General features: G+C 41.1%; 1 protein-coding gene across 1 annotated transcript in view; it reads right to left on the bottom strand.

Moving 5' to 3' along the window:
- ZFHX3 (zinc finger homeobox 3) overlaps positions 1-19,328 on the bottom strand; it is a 735,572-nt gene that overhangs the window by 636,833 nt on the left and 79,411 nt on the right. The window contains exon 4 of the mRNA XM_064519879.1: positions 18,176-18,308. The gene's annotated coding sequence lies outside the window, so the exon portion shown is untranslated. The remainder of the gene's footprint in view (positions 1-18,175; positions 18,309-19,328) is intronic.

Here is a 19,328-nt window from a genome sequence, read left to right as displayed (position 1 = left end):
CTGTGAGATTTTTTTTCCACCTTTGCTGAGTTGTGGATATGGAAAAGTGCATGATCATTTCTCATACTGTTTTGAAATAACTGCAAACATTTTCTATAACATATTCAAAGGGGGGGGGGTTAAATAGTAAGAGATGTTTTTCCACAAACTCCAGAACTCTTAACATCTAAATTGTTTTATCATTTGGCTCTTGAGTATTTATCTGCCTCATACGTGTATTTTAGAGCCACACATGGAGAGATCCTGATCTCTGTGCTGATCTCCTTTTAAGTATATTTCTTTCTCATACACAACCATGAAAGAAATAAATCTGAAATAAACACCCGTTTTCAAATACTGCAATAGTCAATAATTCAGTGAATACAGAATAACAATAATTTGGTGTATTCGTACCATTCTGTTGTAGGCTTTTCCTGTTTTTGGACAGTGGTTTAATTAAGGCATTTGCCTCTCTCATCCTCAATGTTATTAAATTTTAAACCAACCATTGAGCCTTTTCTTTCTTCACCCTTTTTATTATTATCATCAGTTATCCCCACCACGCCGGACCCCTGTGCCTCAGTGCTCGCGCACTAACACCTCCAGCCTCTCGAGCTTCTCCAGCCTGGCCCTCTTACTCCCCATGGTTTTTCCCTTTTCCTTAAATCTCAGCTGCTCTTTCAGCTGGCCTCATGCACTACAAGGGAATAATTTGCTTTCATAATTTAAATTTTTTTTTTTATATACACATATCATGTTTTGTTAGCTCAGATGCTGCTCTGGATTCATGAGAGCCTGCTCTGCGAGACGGTATTTCATGGAGAGCGAGTGCCCTCTGCAGGAAAAAATACCGTTTCCAAGACTCCCTAACCAGCCTCAACCTCAGGCATGAAAGATACCCTGGGAAGTATTAGAAAATAGGAGCATAACAACTCTTCTATGGTTTTATTTTATTCATTTAATTATTACACGCAGGATGTCAATATTGATATATGCAATGAATGCTGAGTGGACTGGTAAACGCCTGCACTGAATTTTCTTAAAAATTCTAAACCTGCTTCAATCACACACAAACACCATTGGTTCTCCTGTAATATCTGCTTTGATAGTGGCGTTAACAGAGAAGAATATATAAGGAGAATTTTCATTTAAAAAATAGAATTTTATGACAGGTTCTAAAATTTATGCCATGCATTTTAGAGAGTAGAAATGCGGGATTCATGCTTATTATGCAGCAGAACTGCACAGAGTGGAACTATTTTTTCCAAAAATAAGCTATTTAAGAAATTCCAAATAAAGTCCTATTCAGACACCTGTTTGGAATGACTGCAGTCACTGTACCCTGTGTGCACTGTTCACTTTTTCCATTTTAAACAGCAAATTCTATTTTAGCTTATATTTATAGATGGATAAAATCAATGCAAAACATCAGTCAGGAGAGAGCTATAATGGCAGATTAAAAAAAAAAGCAAACAAAAAGACCAAACACTTTTAGGCAAGGTTTTTTTTAACAGCGAACCTAGGAGACCTTTGAAAGCCAGCGCAATATAAGGCATCCTGAATGCCTTTTAATCAAAGGCCTGGTTCAGTGCGGGGACCCAGCTGCCTTGTATATCATAAGACATGATTCCTTTCCCCAAACGCAGACATGTGTATTGCGGAAGAGGGTGGGATTACGAAAAAGCGTTCTCTAAAGGGAAAGCATTTCAAAAGACGTCATGAAATGAGAATTTACTAGGCTCTTCCAAGACCTAATAATGCCTGCACAGCACAATAGGCATTGCTCACTGTGCCACAGACAGTACTTTTAGACTCCTTTTTCTCCCCCCCCCCCCAAGAATATAGCCTGTGCCTCACAACAGACTTTTCCCTGAGATTGTGTATCAGAGCAGCAGGGGGTCTGATGAAGTGCTCATTTTTTTACATCAGTCTTATAAATTGCTCTCCCCATTAATTGTTTCCATGGAAACAATGCATTTGGCTTGTATGGGGATCCTGAAAAATTTTTAATGGAATTCTTAAAAATGTGCAGCAGACGAGTGAGGGGGTAGCATAGGTGTTCTCAAACACGTTCAGAAAAGATCCAAAATAAGTTCTAATAAAATACGCAGGTAGTTTCTCGTTTCCAAATATTGCTAGATGGAATCCAGATTAAACTGAGGATCTGAAACTATTATTCAAATAACCAGGGGAAAAAAATGAAACAAAAGGGCAAGTACAGATTATGTGACAGCATAGACAAGAATTTTCAAATACCTCCTAGCAAAACACAGTCATGAAACCATGACCAAATAACAATTCTTTAATGTCACAGCCTTAACTAATAATTTAAGCATGAACAGTCCTTGATAACCCACCAGATCTTCCAACAAATATTGTGCTACCTGCAAAATCTTCATCTGCTCCTCTGACAGAGACAGCAGTAGCTACACTCAAGTCTGCACCAGCAATGTGCACAAACATGCACGCACACCATTTTCCCTTTCTCCACTGTTCATATGCCTGAGAGGATTTTTCTTTTAATTTTTTTTCCCAGCAGGAAAAGTATTTGTGTTACAGGGTATGAAACTAGTCCAACATGCAAGCATATTTAATTTGGAAAATGTGTGGCTAAATGCCACTTGTTATGGGATTAGTTAACAGCTGCAAGTCTGCTACTGTGGAAAGAATTTAAAAAAAAAAAAAAAGAAAGAAAAGATTTTAACTTAGAATTGATATGTGCCATCTCCCAACTTTCTCTGTGTATTTTCAAGTCACATCCAGGTTCTCAGCTCTCTATGGGGTTGTCCTCACTTAAGTGTCAGCTGAAGCTATCTACACTTAAACTAACTCCTCTCAAGTTAGTCTGCTTTGAGTGAGAGCAGTCACCACTGTAAAACAACACTCGAGCTGCACAGCGTGTTTACATGTGCAGCACAGCTGGGCTCGGCCCCACGGCGCTGCTCGCACCAGCACCAGCACTTCAGACTCACACCCCCGCGCAAGCGGGTCAGCTAGCTCAAGTTAAAAGCACCCTTTAGCTCCAGCTAAAGATATGCACAAGCGTCAGGTTACAGGCAACACTCAGGTTATACCTCAAGCTAATGCTGCAGTGAAGACAGGCCCTAAATTACTTGTTAAAAATACTGTACTTGTCCTGAGTGTCCTATGGTGTCCTCCAACAATACATGCTATTAATGAAGAGGAACGTCATTTCTAACAAATCAGATATATAAGGTAAATCCACAAGTCACTTATTTTTTCTGGCCATATGGCCACGACCTTTCTACACGACCTCTAACAGATACTTCTATAGAGAGAGCAAGAAGCAGGTTTCTAGATCGTAACTTCCCCCCTCTCTAACCAGAAATGCTTCTCATTAGTATCATGTTGCTGCTCAAGAACATCTCATCTACTCTTAAACAGGCAATTTGAGCCTCATCAGTTTATTGGCCTACTGTATTGAACATTACCTTTAAAATAGGCTCTCAGTACCAGGCTCAAAGAGGGAAGTTGCCTATGAACGAGCTGCCATGGAGCCGATTCCCAGGAGCTAACAGGAACAGCAAACCTCCTGCAGGAAAAATCCTTGCCTGACAAGCCAAAAGGACCGGACCTACCAGAAGAGAAAGGAAATGTGCTACTGAATACAACGGGGGAAACGTGGATATCTCATTTCAGCTTTTCATCCTAGACTCATTCTAGTCAGCCTCATAGCGTCTCTTTGCTGCTGGCATGTAACAGAACACGCTACAAGGTTTTCACATCAAAAGTCATAATGAAATCAGATAAAAGTCTCAGTTTGCCCCCGTACGACCAGCGGTGCTCGAACTGGAATCCTATCTTATTGGATCAGCTTGTCTATGGGAGCAGAGGGGTACCTGTCGCTTTGGCTCCAGACACAAGATATTCAGGAATGTCTATGTGATACTTCAGGGAGAGGGAGAAGGGTTCAGCATCAAACCCCCAAATGCAGAAAAACCAGACGCAACAACCAGGGCAGCACAGCAATCCCTGTGTGCCCTTCGCTGGGCGAGAGGGCTGCAGGACCCCGTGCGGGAGGTCGCCACAGGAGGCACAGGGACATTCACTCCCGAAACCTGCCTTTGTCTGCAGCTACCCCAAACCAGTTGTCATGGAGCAAAAGGCAGTATTTGCCTGCATCGCCCAAGGCTTTGGAGTGCTTTTCTAAATCTTGGACTCTCTTGAAGTCCATCTGTCCATCTCACAGCTTTCAAGAGAAACCACAGGAGGTGCAACAAAAAAAACTTTGTGGAAGTACAGTCTCTCCTCTAAAGCAGAAGAGAGCCTGCAGTTTTAAGACCAGACACAACTTAAAAGATCTAATACATTATATCTGCTCCTAATAGGCATAAAAACATTTCTTAAGAAGTAGGAAGCTCAGATGGTTTAATTTGATTGCAGAGCTCAGATACTCCCCTTTTACTGCTGCTGTTCTCTCTAATTCTTTGTCTCTGGATACCTCCAGGAGAGAACGCTCAGCTCGGAGACACACACTGCGCAGGCGCTGTGCAACCCGCACGGTCCCGCACCCAAACCGGCTGATTACTGCAGCCGCAACAGAGGACATGAATGGAAAAAACAACACAGGGAGGAGCTTAGGAAGCTCCATTTCCTTTGGAGACATACAGTATCACGGTTTATAATTTATCCTGAAAATATGGTTATCTGGGGGAAAACGTTTTTATATGGTTAATAAGTACAAGAGGTGGCAACGCAGTGCTGTATCTGTTCCGGCCACTCTCTCCAGAACTGGTACTAATTATATTCTATCTGATACTTTGTTTTAATCTTGCATTTATTCCCATAACTTCTATAATAGAAATGGCATCAGGACAGTCATATAATATGGCACAATGATCTTTTCAGCTCTTTCTTTTAGATACCATAAACTGATTGCTTTTGTGTCATATATACAAATATGATCACATCATGCTGACTGACACTCTGCAATTAGATGGACAAAGATAGAGGCTACATGGCGTTTTTCTCCTGGCAATGATACCCTGAAAAGTGTGTGGGGGGGGTTAATTGGGAGTAAGTTTCTTAAAATCACATTTCTGTTACACTAGTGCAAATTCCTTGACTTTAGCCTGAGTCAATGTATATTTGCATCTATATAACTGAGATGTGATTCTGGGCATAAGGATTTTTTTTTTTTTCTTGAAAAAGAACTGAATATTGACTAAAGTAGCATCCCCATCAGCTTCATCCAGGCCTGCATCTTGTTGCTGGCAGTGGCCGTAGAGGATGCCCAAGGCGAGGAGTACGGACAGGACGAGTCCACGGGGCCTCCCCAGTGCAGCCTCCCCGTCTTAGGCACCGTGAGCCCTGTGGTGTCTCAAGCCAGAAGCTGCGTCTGCATCTTTATGTCTAATAGCCCCAACGGACTTGTATCAATGCAGTATTTGTACTTGATGTATGGATTCTGCTAATACAAGATACTGGCAAAGTGGCTGAAAGGGAACTCCCCCCCTGCTCTTTGAACAGCACTGGGAATAAAACATGCGTGGGCAGCTGTGAAAGCGTATCAGTATCTAATGCACAATTATCAGCTGCAAAACAGCATTAAGAGTGCCTGATAACTTACAGGACTGTGCAAGCCAAAATTTGCCATTTAATTCAACAAATAAACATAATTGCCCCCCTCCCTCTCCCATACAAGAAATGCAGAGCATTGTAACTCATTTGAGAAAGCAAGCCTCCAAACAACCACGCAAAAGTTTACTCACATGAATGCTCTCGTACACCTGCACCTGTATAAGGCTGTGCACGACAGAGACAGGCAGAATTATAGTCCTAATCCTGCAAATAGTGTAATCACATCTTAACTTTAGGTACATTAGCAGTTCCATAGGGACTGTGAGGTTTCAGAATCTAAAAATGGAATGTAACTTGCAGAAGAAAGATGTAATTTTCTTAATTTTATCTTAAAAGGGTCCAGACTGTGTATGTTCATTTTTTCACAATGTTAAAGCAAAATTTTCCTTTTTCAATATTCCGTTTTAAAATTGACAAAACTCAGCAAAATATGTTCTGATTCCAAGGTTCAAGTTTTGGAATGTCACTCTCCTTGAGAAGATATAATAAAGCTTTTTTTTCACTTATCCACGTTTAAAATCAGGACCACTTTAAAGGAAACCAGTAAGAACTACATTTTATCATTTCAGAAATGAAAGGCATTTACCCTCAAGACAATAAAACAGATCTTTTAAACCTTTGTGATGCAAGAGAGGAAATGTGAGGTTTACAAAAGTAAAGCCCCGGCCCTGCAAATTGAAGCCTAATTTTACGCATGTGTATAGTTCACTGAAATCAATACGATTTCACATGAGTGAAGTCACAGATGCACATAAATGTTTCCATGTTTGAATCTTATATTAATACTAAAGTTGTATGAAAGACACAAACATTCTTCACACTAAATTCAAAAGTTTGCCCAGTGTGGAAATCATTTACGAATTATATCCGTGCTAATATTTTTCATTAAGTCATGTAATCCTTCTGAAGGTATGCATTTATTTAAAGAAAATATCCAAGTATGCATGTGTCTAAAAAAAAAAAAAAAAACGAAAAAAAAGCCAGACAGCACTTCACTACACAGATTTACAGAAAATTTGTAGCACGTCATCTCAGTACGAATTGTTTGGTAGCGTACAGACAAGAATATCCTTTCAGGCAAAACGTGCTATTTGAACCCCAGTGCCTACCATACAGACTGAAACAGTCACACATTTTGTTCACTGCATACCAGCATTAAAACAGTTTTGGGACAGATTCAAAAGTCGGTCCTGCTCAAAGGACGCACCCTACCTCTACTTCCAACTACCAGCTTCCTTCGTTTTATGCCAAAAAATTCTTTTTAACTGTCTCGCAATTCAGAGCTGACATTATCAGAACATTTCTTTACTTTGTACAGTGCTGCAAAGGTCCCTTAATATGAAAAAAGCAACAAGTATTATACAGAAAGAACAGTAAACAATATAGATCACCAGGAATTACTAATACATGATAGAGAGATCACTTCCCTAAGACCTTCAGAACATAATCTTTTCTCCCATTTTATGAAGCCACACAAAGTAAATTCCAACTGCTAACCACACAAAATGAGAGCTATTTGCTAGAGACCTGATAATGTTTAAAAAAATATAGTCAAACATCTTGCTAAGTGAAGGCATGATAAAGCAAAGTCCATCTCTTACACTAACCTTCAAGGTAAAATTAATAATTAATTGGTAAAGCCAGGACATGGAATGATTGCTATCAATATTTTAATACTTTTACTGCTAATTTCATTCTCCCATCATAATCTGCTTTCTGGAAAAGCAAGAGAGCTACGTATGCACTTTCAATGAGCTACCCTGCCTCAGCTGTGGTCAATGTTTAAAAAGAAATATTGTTCAAAACTGTGCTGTGACTGTCCATTTTTAAAAGAAACAAAACCTAACATCCCTCACTTTAATTTTTTTACTTGCATTCAGAGAGTGAGCGCACTGTGAGCTTTCACTGTATTTGTTCCAAAACAGGGGCTGACTTATCTGAATCAATCTGGTACTCCTCAGCAAGGCTCTGCCAGCTGAAGGTGCCGTACTCAAAACGTCTCAGTGGCATACGTGTCGCTTTCCTTGCCTTCAATGGATTTGTCAAGTTTTGACAAATAGGACGTTAGTAAGCAATTCTGTTAGCAGTACACAAGAAAAAGAAATACATTTCAGCTCATTTCTTTGCACTACCATTTTTCAGAGAGCTAACAAGAATAGGAACAAAACACACAAAAAAATGAGAGTAAACGGTGTCCTTATTCAGCAAAGTAAAATAATCTGATAAAATTTATGTAGGCAACAGATCTGGCAGGTAGGAAAGTGACTTTTTTCCAGCAACACTAGCAGTAGATACTGTGATTTCTACAGCTTCTCTCAGTCCCCTATGAACATGCTACAGGGGAGATGGGTTGTTTTTGGCCTAACAGTTGCACGTGCCCAGCATCCCTGCAAATTTTCACAAACTCGCACATTTTGCTTTGGCGCTGTTCTCTGCGAGCCCCGCAGGGCAGCCCATGCCGAGAGCCAGGCTGGCAGGCGCCAGGGCACCATGTCCCGCGCTCGGCTGCCGCCGCGTCTCGGCTGCACCCCGGGAGCTCACGGCAGCCCTCATCCCCTCTTAGTTACCCTGCCGCTGTCAGTGATTGAAATACAAAACAGAAAGGGGGCTGTTTTTAGGGAAGATAATCAAAATGTAAATTTCCTTGAGCATTAAAAACACTTATTTCCTTGCGCTGAAACCGAGCAAGAAAAGATTTGGCCCAGAAGGCTGTTATGATTGAGCGAATGTGAACAATTATAAATCTCCATAACTTTAACTCCAGAACAGATATACATCCCCACTTCACTCGCACGTGTGGGATGCTCTGCAAACTAGGAGCGGAGCAGGTGGGTGGGCAAAGGGAAGGGTGTTAACTTCATCGCCCAGCTTCCTCGGACTACTGGAAAGAAAAGTGTGTCCTTGCGTGCTTTATTTACTCTTTATTAGTCTAATGAGGCTGTTTCCTGGGAGTTTAATTACCATAATAGAGACAATTTCTTTCTTAACCCTCTTTACAGCCAGGAACAGAAAGAGCCTATGAAAGGATAAAGCAGAAAACAAGAGCCGGCCAGGAGAAAAGTAGTGTTTAAAATCTGTTCTAGCAGAAAGGAACCAAACCTCAGACACGTGGCCATGAATTTGGTCATGCCGGGTGGGGCCGTTCCCGAGCCGGGTGCTGGGGTCCGGGCCGGGGCGGTGGGCTCTCGCACTGCCAGTGCACACTGGCCCCTTGGCGCTCTGCAAGCCCACCCTCGGCGTGCCAAAGCCCCCGGCTGCCCGCGGGGCGAGCGTCCACGCAAACCCCAGCCCCGGCTGGCGCTCCACGGGCCCTGCAGCAGAAATACAGCACTGCGGAGCTGTGCTGCAGAAAAATTAAGAGCACATGATTAATGCTACATAAAATGTGCGGGTTACCAGCCCTTTGAAACCTTACCTCTTCATCATTTTCCATTTACAGTTTACTAATGAAATTAGATATGGTAAAGGGTTTCTTTCTTTCCTACTTTTTTTTTTTTTAAATCTACTGTGCATTTTTTTAGAGTTAAATCAACATATTTTCCATTCCATATTCAGCAAGAAATCAGAAAATTAAATGCTTTGTTTTCTGGTGCTGCTATGAAATATTTTTATGGTGTTGCCATAATACATACAGCGATTTACTGTATTAGAATTACATGTCTGTTACTCTATACACAATAGATTAAACAGATCAGATTAAAACAACTCTTGTTAGCTGGTTTAGTCCATATTGACATAAAGCTGAAACGCACACAGCCCAGATCAGCTTTCTCTCCTCCTAAGAAGGCATACTTGTGTTAGATGACATACCATAATATTGTTCTGCTCCTCACCACATTGAAAAAAATCAGTCTTCAAAACGCTAGTCAATGGTAGATTTCGAAAGAAAGTACTGAATCTGCAGCTTCATCCACTGACTGCACCGAGCCCTGATCACTTGGTTCCGGAGGAGATGGAAGAGTGGACAGAAGGCTGGACCTGGGAATCGACTTCGATAGTGTTTTTCAGAAATAAAAATTTTGAAAAGGTAAAGGCAAAGAGACAGTGGGGATGAAAAGAACCAGATCTAAGAGGAGAAAATACACAGTCTATGAAAAAAACAACACAGAGCCGTATTAACCTATCCAAAAGACTTTCCCTGCCCTTACTTCATTCATTCTTACATGATACCATAAAAATAATTTCTAAAAAGGTGATCTGCAGAAAAATGCAGAATAAACTCACCAAGCCACAGTGTCACCTTCACAGGTGGGTTTCTCTTGGCTTGCGGATGAGCATTTACTCACTGTAGTCAACTTTCCACAACTGTTAGGGTATTCCCAAGCAGCACGTAGCCCAGGTGTGCTTGAAGGTACCGAGAAGCAGAACAAGCAGGCTGCCCAGGCCCCAGGGAGTCTGTAGGAGGGCTGGCGGCAGGGGCTGGAGACCGTGCACAGCCACTGGAGCAGCACAGGGGCCGCCTGGGCTGCCAAGGGGCTGCGCCGAAAGCTGGGATAGAGGATGAAGGGATAGTTATCTTATATTGAGGGGCTTCGGGTCTGCTGACATCCTCCCACAGGCACCTGTATCCTCTCACATTTCTAAGCCAGCCATCCTGTTAATCACTGTTAGTGCAAAGAGGCTGCACTTTGGGTGTGTGACATGAAAAGGAGGAATAAGGAAATGACAGACAGTCGCAGCAGCAAGACTACCTAGAGGCCAACAGTGGCAAACATAGCACAATGCAATCAGCTACTCTTATTTCTTATTTAGTTTCATATCACAACACTGCTATTTTTCTTGACCTCTTACTTTGCGACATCCTGGATTGGAGCTGGCACGGCATTCCTTCTCCAGGTACGAAGAACGAGCACCCGGGCACCCTGCTAAGGGAACCGCTGGAAAACGCCGCTGCTTCTTACAGCGGTGATGACTGTTTGAATGCTTGCTGTTAGCACACTACAAACAACACAGAATAAGACACCTATTTATTCAGAAGCCTCCTTTCTCTAGGTAACATAATAAAATAAAATAAAGCAACTAAAATGTGTTCAGTTCACAAGAGGAATTAGGGCAGGAGAAAAACATAGTGCCTCTGTGTCGCACGGACTGTGCCCATGCACTGTCCCCACCACAGGCTCTGACGGTCAGAGCCAGGATTTGCTCACTTCTAGCAAAGCTTCCCAGAGCTGATCTGCTGGTGGGACCATTGACTGAGCAGTGTCTGAAGCCTGTTGATAGGGAATTGTGCACTTCACTTTAGATAATACTGTGTTAACAAACAGGATTTTTTGTATGTACATAGCTGTTACTATAGCCATAGATCAACGCTGTAAAAAATGAACATGAAATAAAACAATTAAACACGCTTCCTGGGAGTTCTGATGGCAGAATAACCACAAGAGCAAATGGATATGTGAGCCCGTGCTTCACAAATCCAGAACCACGTATTTAGACTAATGCCATCTTTTCCTGTGTTGCATTATGAAGGTTAGGACTTCGCAGCAAGAGACAGCACTCTGGCTAAAATTCATATATGGATATCCCCTTTGAATGCCTCCTGAATGGTTATTTTAAATAACATAGTGTTTATTAGCAGAGCAGAGCAAAGACTGTAAAGCAAGAGAACCAGAGTTTGATTTCAAGGCAGTGATGAATGGTGAGGGAGGCCAGGTCAGTAGGCTGCAACATCAAAGGAGTGACTGAACCAGTCAGCACACTTGAAGTTAGTTAAAATGCCATAACAATTTTCTGAGTTTTTCTTTTTTCTTACATTTGAAGAAATTATATTTCATAGCACTGGCTTCAATCATTATTTTCAGGTCCCTGACGATACCCAGGACTATAAAAAGGAACTACCTGCTGGCATGCCAAGAAGCATTTGCTACACATTTTAATTGTGCTACAATACGCTTGTACCTTCAGCAGGAATGATGTCTTTGAACGACAGGAACAAAACACCCGCCTCCAACAAGGTGCTGTTATGCATGCTCACATCAGTCTACATTTACTCTAACACATATGGATAAAATAGTCAGGTCATTTGCACAGGGTCTGGGACCTATCGCGCTCGAACTGGCCAGGCTCTTTAAGAGCTTTGCAGGGCCAACCCTGCCCCTGCCTCTCCTTTCTTTCAAAAGGGAAGGAACTAGGCAATCTTGGGGGTCCTTTGCAGCCTTTGCAAGACAGATAAATGCCAAACCTTTCCTGTGGAGCTGAACTAGGTACATGCTGAAGGAATAAAGTCATATACCAAGTGTAAACTCATAGTTACCAAAGATAAATGCAGTCTCAAAGTGACCTCAGAAGAGCAAGATACATGTATTGAATGACATGTGTTCATAAAACTTCAGAGGTTCAAGCCTTAGCAAAGAAAGACAGAAAACAACAAAAATTTCTGGTAAAATAGACATGGAAGTTCTCTACTGCATATACTACTCTTTCCTCAATCCATAATTGCATAAAAGTATTTTTCCAGCACAGCTTTTCCTTTCTGGAAAAAAGGAACCATACTTAATGCGTTCATTACTTTTTTTAAAAAAAATAACCATATTACACCAAAGCATCTACCAACTGTTTACTGCTATATTCAAACCTGCTTTCAAATGATTTGGTTCCAGTAGATTACACCGAGTATGTACTTTTATAATGGCAGGCCCCAAAACATATTTTATATCTAGCTTTATTTTTAATGGAACAAAAGCAGCAGGGGGCAACCTAACTTCGGGAACCTGCTGCGAAAGCTGGGAGGGCGAAAGCAAGGTTGCATTCTTCAGCCGTTTGAAAAATCTCCACTTTCCTGAATACAAAATGTGGTGCATAAGGAAGAGGGAAATGCACATTGGAGAGAACAAATCCAGGGCAGTAAAATAACAGAGGTGAAGGGTCCACTCTGCGATAAAATAAGATGAAACAAAGTGAAATAAATAAAAAATAAAAAAACCTCATGCAGGCAAGAAGAAATCTGTGAAGGCATATAGACTTACCAGGATTTTTGTTTTAACTTTGCCTGCAGGCACTTTTGAGCCCAAATAACTGCAGATCTGGGAATAACAGGTGTTTATTGATTTCCTTGTGGGTTTTTTTTCAGCCACAGAACTGTAGCAGAAAGACATATGTAATCCATATGTAACACTTTAGAAAATGAAAGGCTCCAGAAACACCGAACAGGTGGGCAGAATGAGGGAAGTTTTGACTCTCTCCCCAATAAATTTTACCTACTTTTCCCACATCATCAATATTAGGAAGAAAGAAAAAGAATTTTCTAAAAACCCGACCTCCCCTAAAATCCAAACATGGTTTTCGGTGTCAGTGCAACAGCCTCACAAATCAGCAAACAGAGTCAGGTTTCCCCCTATTCACTCCACTCAGTGGCAAGTTTCAAAGTGTGGTAGCTACAATATAGCATTTAATTCTTTCTGGTTAATGACCTTAAACTGAGGAGGAGACACTGTTTTGCTGCAAAACGGACAAAGCTGTGGATCACAAGCAAAAAAATGGAGGCTAGAAAATGCAACCAAACTGTGGTGTAAAGCTCAACAGAAGTACATTCCTGGAGCTTTCCTAAATTATCTCTTAGGTAAACAACCTAAAACTGGCCTCTCTATTCTGACGTATACCAGCTTGTTTTCATGGGCATTTTGCCTGGGTAAAGAACCCGGGCCTTTGTCCCAGTTTTTTATCCCCTGAATTCCATATATTTATTCAGGCTGGTCCAGCCTTACTCCAAAAGTATTGAATCCTGACAGGGGACTGATAATACATACCACTCCGTGCGGTTTATAAGCCTTGCAGTTTGACAGCATGCCCTTTGCTGTGTCTAGAACACCTTCACCCTCATCTCATCCTTTTCGGCAGTGACAACAAATCTATCTCCACAGCATTAGTCCCGCATTATCTTATCAAACATAGAGGGGGAAATAATATTGATCATTTTGTCTGAATTTAAGAAGAGGGAGAGGGGGAAAAAAACCAAGAAGAGACTAAATTAAACTACAAAGCAGCAAAGGAAGAAAAACAGGTGGAAAAAGACAATTGTTTTCTGAACTCCTAGTTAAGTGGAGAATTGAAACAAGTGAGGTACAGATACAGGACCTGAGGATGAAAAGGAGAGATGATAACAAACAGAAGGGATATATAACTCTGAAAAAGGCTAAAAAGAACGAGGGGAAAGGAGACAAGAATGGAAACCTCTGATGCTGGTAGGAAATATTGTGATTCTAAAGATGAAACAATTTGTGGGGAAAAAAATGGGAAAAAATACCCCTATGTATTTCATATGGTGAACCTGAGCAGCAAATGAACGGCAGAGGAGACAGATGCCGGACAGTACTGGGCTGAAATGAAATGGTGGAGCATCCTCTGAAGAAGAATTCACTGTTAGAAAATGACATCCTTTCATAATACCAATATTTTTCAAAGACTGCTGCAGCTGCAGCTGCAGATGTGGCTTACAAACCCAAGCAGGAGGCCCATTCCCCTATGGCAAGACTATATATTCTATGGCCATAATATTATTGCCATAAAGGGAACAGGAGAGATGGGGCATGAGAGATACTTAAACTTCCAAACTCATTCAAGACAAGTAATAAGGGACATACAAGGAGTTCAAGAAAAGAAACATGACTGCTTTCTTACTTACCTATAAAATTATTATAGAAATGTTTATCAAACATATTTTCACTATCCCCTAGTATGGTGGGGGGTGGGGTTAATTCCTCTGGACAGATGCCAGCACATTAGGAAAAAATGCTGGAAAGAGGGAAGGAATACATTTACTAAAAAAAAAAAAAAAAAAACTGCATTCCTTCCAACCTTTCTGCAGCTTCTTAAAAAAATACAAAAAGCCTCCTTCAAACTGCTCAGTGCCATACCAATTTCCTGTGTAGACCTGAATATTAGTATATGTTTTTCTGTGTCTCCTAAGTTTCCCAAGTTACCTAATGCACACTCAGCATGAAGCATTTTTAAATGAGTTAGTCTTTATTGAATTATGATTTCCAGCAGTCACTAATAACAAAATTCAAATTGCTCCAGCAGATGAGGATTTTAAGAATGCTGAGAAGAAACTGAGTTTTTAAGAGAATCTAGAAGAGCCACCCACTGCTTGTGTATAGTAATCGTGAGCCTCTTGACAAAATACTTCAAATAGTTAATTAGATTTGCTAAAAAAAAAAAAATCCATCATTAAGAGTTACCACTCTGGGAGATACTTGATAAAGGCCTGTTACTGGCTTACCTACGGCTTAGTCAAAAGTGAAGCTAAAAGAAATTTTTTTTTAAATAAAGTTTCAGGTTTTCATCACACTGTCCCTACAGTGGCATGATGCAATTAGCAACACATCTAAAGGGAAAAAAAGAACTTTTATTCCATTATGACTTCTTTTTTACCTCAGAAATTTCTTCAGGCTGCTAAAAAGGCATTTTCAAGCAAGGAATAATAGGAACACTTAGAGTCTATCTGCAGTTACATCGTCTACGATGGCTAAAAACTGCAGATCACCTGCAAACTGAATTTGTTCTATTTTGTTAACCATTTATTTTGTCTTTACTGGCTCTTCAAAGGGAAGTGTGATAATCCCACTGTTCCTCGCTTGCTCAGCAGGGAGTTTAATCTAATAAAGCTATTACAGCAGAATGGATTAAAGCAACGTGAAGCATTAGTAATTTGAGGAGCAGTTAAAGAATGTTAACGCTGAGACACTGTGAGTATTCTCCTAAAAACATTATCACAGAGATGAAAGCAAAGCTTCTACTCAATATGTCATTTTTCAGGCACAGAATTTTATTCTTTCAGTGTCCTTGTCCAGATGTTTATAGCGAGAAGCACAACTCTGGCCATTGCACTAACTGCTGAAACCAAAGGCAGATAGTAATGGACATGCTTTAGCTCACCCTGAATTTTGATTAACCCCTCTGTTATAATAATATCTTTTCTAGAAACAGATATATGTGACCAAAGTCATCTGATATGGCGTATTAGGACGAGCTGTGGCATGAAAAATTGAGGGATTTAATAACGTTCTTTGTCATTCATCCTCTGGGTGAAGCACATATACACAGCTTAAATACTAATAGTACCAAAAACTACGGTAATGTAGCTAGGTAGGCACTGAGATTGAGTGAAGCTCAAACCCACAGAGGGAAGGATCTTACATTCTTATCTTGATTTCCAAAGCCCACTGGTGTGTTTATTCCAGTTTGTAGCCTCAAACAACCTGAAAATTTTTAAGTCTGAATTTGAAGGGGAAAAAAAAAAGCATTCAGATTCAAGAATTTAGTTTTCCTTGATGTCTAAATGCTAGAAAGGAATAGTGTATCTCAGAGACAAGTCCACATGATGTTGCCTCATAACCGTACTCGTAAGCACTTTCCCACCCTCTGATTTTGGTGCCGTTCTTTCAGGGCCAGGTCCCAGGGCGTGAGCACAGGGATCAGCTGGGCACAGCAGCCCGGGGCCATGCTTCAACGCCCCTCACCATGGCTCCCGTGTCCTGCTTAACGGTGCAACCCCACCGGCCAGGTCATGAGAACTGCCACAATCTGTGCCCTGACTTGGATTTTTCACCTCTGAATAAGCTCCAGAAAAACATGACCATGATCAGGCAGACGGGGAATTTCTGAATGATGGGTCCTTAATCGTGTTCAGCAAATACAACCTGGGGTAGTTTGCCTCAGTGGCAATGCTCTACCAAATGGTAATTCATCCATAAGGTGTCTTTTTATCTTGGGATTTTTTTCTCCAAAACTGTGTCCATAATATTAATTTATATGGCTCAGGTAGACAGACATCATGCTTGTTAGCTAAACTGCCTGTATGCTGTAAAGAGGACTTCAGTCCTATTAGTACACTATACGTGTTTTTGAGAAAAATTATTTGGGGAACAGGGGATCCCTTGTAGTGTTTCCCTTCCAAGTTTACTGAAATGTTCAACAGGTGCTACACATACAATATTGCACATTAATGCAGAGTAGAGACTATTCCTCTCAGAAGTAGCTGATTCCTGACTCCTTTAAAAGTCTGACTCTTTCCTAAAGGGGAAAGTTCAATGCAATTTATGACATACATGTATATAATATAAAATTTAACATACTATAACATGCAGTAGCACTTCAAAAAGCACAGGTGTTTTCAAATGTCACTGGCCAGATCCCAGTAAACTTCTTTTGCACTGTCCCAGTGACACAGAGAGGACCTGGGTGTCCTCAGTGTGACTAGTCTTAGCTGTCCTGAGGGAAAGGTGAAGCAGAAAGCATGGAGGGGGAGGTCTGTGGTTGGAGCAGCCTCTGAAAGACACTCATCTCCCACTACATGTTAAACTGCAGCATATATTCACCAAAGGGAGGTTGTGCCAGAAAGCTTTCCACCTATCAAGTATCTTCCTTTGTTAAGATAAATATTTTCTAAATATGGGAAATGTTGTGAATCTCTTCTGTCTGACATTCCATAAAGCATTTGCAATGGTCTCCTACAGAAAATTAATAGCTAAAATATGGAAGACAGTAATTACTTTGAAAAACTGAAGTGAGGGAGTGACAAAACAAGAGATGTCACCAGGTTGTGCTGAACAGGAAGCAGTCAGGCTTGGGAGATCACACACAGCCTTCCACAGGAACATATCACAGGACCCACCATGCTTATGGTTTTCATGAATGACATCCGAGAGCATCCGTGGCATTTACTCATAGCAGGAAGCTCTGAGGTGTCATCAGTACCAAGGCAAGTACAGCATAATTGAGTGCTGCATATACCAGTTCACGGATACGACAGGCATGTTGTCCATTGGAAATGGAAAAGGAAGAGAAGGAATGAAGTGTATTTATTGATCGAAGAGCTAGTCAGGGCCACTGATGTGATCCTAAGATGCAGAGATAGGACACTGCTACCATAACGATACAAAACACTGGTGAGACTCCACCTAAATGTTGTGTACAACTCCAAAAACACATGCACAGAAAAGATTATATGAACCATTAACATTAGCTGCTTGTCAGAAAAAACAAGATACACTTACGGATGAGACTGTGATGCAACTGCCCACAAGATACATGTCAGCAGGATTATTTCTAGGAAATTTGTGGGGAAACTTGAAAACTAGACTTAAAGCAAGAAAGTAGCTACCAGCTTAACTATGAAAAAATCTATTACCACTTCATAATGCAAGTTCCTCTATTTAATTCAGTCACTTGTTAATTTGTTTCTTTGTTTAATATGATAGAAACCCCAGGGATCAAATCATTCATATTAGAATTATATTAGTACTTTATTTTTGCCATTTCTGATTGCTCTGAGCAAGCATTATTGGATAGTTTGATCATGGGATACAGAAAGTTACCATTTAATTAATATGAAAGGTGCCTAAATTTTGAATAATATTGAAGAAAAAAAGCCTTAGAGTGTGGTAGAAGACTAAAATACATTATTAACTGCTATTGCTTTCTGAGCTGCATTAGCTGCCAGTTTTGGGTGCAATTCAAGATGTTACATTTAATCGACGAACCCAAAAATTTGGAATTCTGTGGTCAGAAATGCCCATTCTTTCACCAGTCATAGTGACATGATAGAGAAGAAGGCTGACCAATATTGAAGAGGGGACACTACGTCTATTTTATTTACCTTAGGGCCTGCAGGCTGGGGCTTGCGCCGCTCCCGTGCTAGCTGGGATTGTTGAGTGCTGCTCCCCAGAACGTGCTGCAAGAAGTGTTCATTTTCACAATCTCTGGCAAGGAGCAGGATCCGCAAAAGCCTGCTGGGATGAGGAGGTGTTGGCATTTTATTTTACTTTTGAGCAAATTTTTTCAACTTTTTTTCCAACATATTCAGCATTCCAGAACAAAATCTAAGTTAATTTACTTATTACTTTTTTAATTTGATTTATTACTGTTACTATTTTGGATACTTTGATGTAACATCTTTAACTTTTTGCAAGCAACATGGGTGAGTTCTTGATTTTAGGGCCCAGTCATGAATCAAAATTAACGAACAGATTAGCCAAGGAAACTATGAAGTTGTTATCGTTACTCTGGGAACAACCATCAACTCTGTAGTCGCATGGTGACCTTTCATAAAAAGCCAAATCTTGCATGACAGCATGGGAAAAATTCTTCTTCAAGCAAAAGTGGCCAAGTCCAGCAGCTACTTAATACCGAAAAATTTTTAAAAGGTCCTGAATCTGTTGAAAAGATGTATGCTTTAATCAGGCTCGTGCTTGCGGTACCCCTCTCTAAAAGGGAGCCCGCTAGGGACAGTATCGTGCTTTGTGAGGAGGAGCGAGGAGCCCCAGCCAGGAAAGCGCCCGCGAGCGGGGCAGGCTCAGCCTGCAGGAATGAGAACGGCGGGGGACGGAGCCCCGCACCCCCCGTGCCACGGCTGTACCGCCCTTCCCCACACACACCCCTTCTTCTTTCAGAAAATAAATCTCATCTGTAGTGGGTCTATCCAGAGAAAAATCAATCAGTAGCTCCACGAGTGCCTGTATGTCAGAACAAATTTCCTAATATTAATACTCCATTTACGTCTCGAAGGGTGACTGCCAATATCTTCTGCTGCAACTCATCGGGGAAATTTCCTGTTGCATGCAATGATTTTCTATCAACTGGCACAGCTATACCTTTCTTAATGTTGTCAACTTATCAAGAAGATGTGGAGTTTATTTAAGAAGCCTCTATCCCACAAGGGTGAGCGGCTCGTCGAACGCGCCTCCCTCGTACCGATTTCCTACTGGTTGTGTCGCACTCCTCCCCCTACTTCCCAGCTCTCAGCTGGATTT

This window comes from Dromaius novaehollandiae, chromosome 13, assembly GCF_036370855.1.
Source record: "Dromaius novaehollandiae isolate bDroNov1 chromosome 13, bDroNov1.hap1, whole genome shotgun sequence".
NCBI lineage: Eukaryota > Metazoa > Chordata > Aves > Casuariiformes > Dromaiidae > Dromaius > Dromaius novaehollandiae.
Note: the sequence above shows the minus strand (reverse complement) of the source record. Positions and strands in the feature narration are given on the sequence as shown.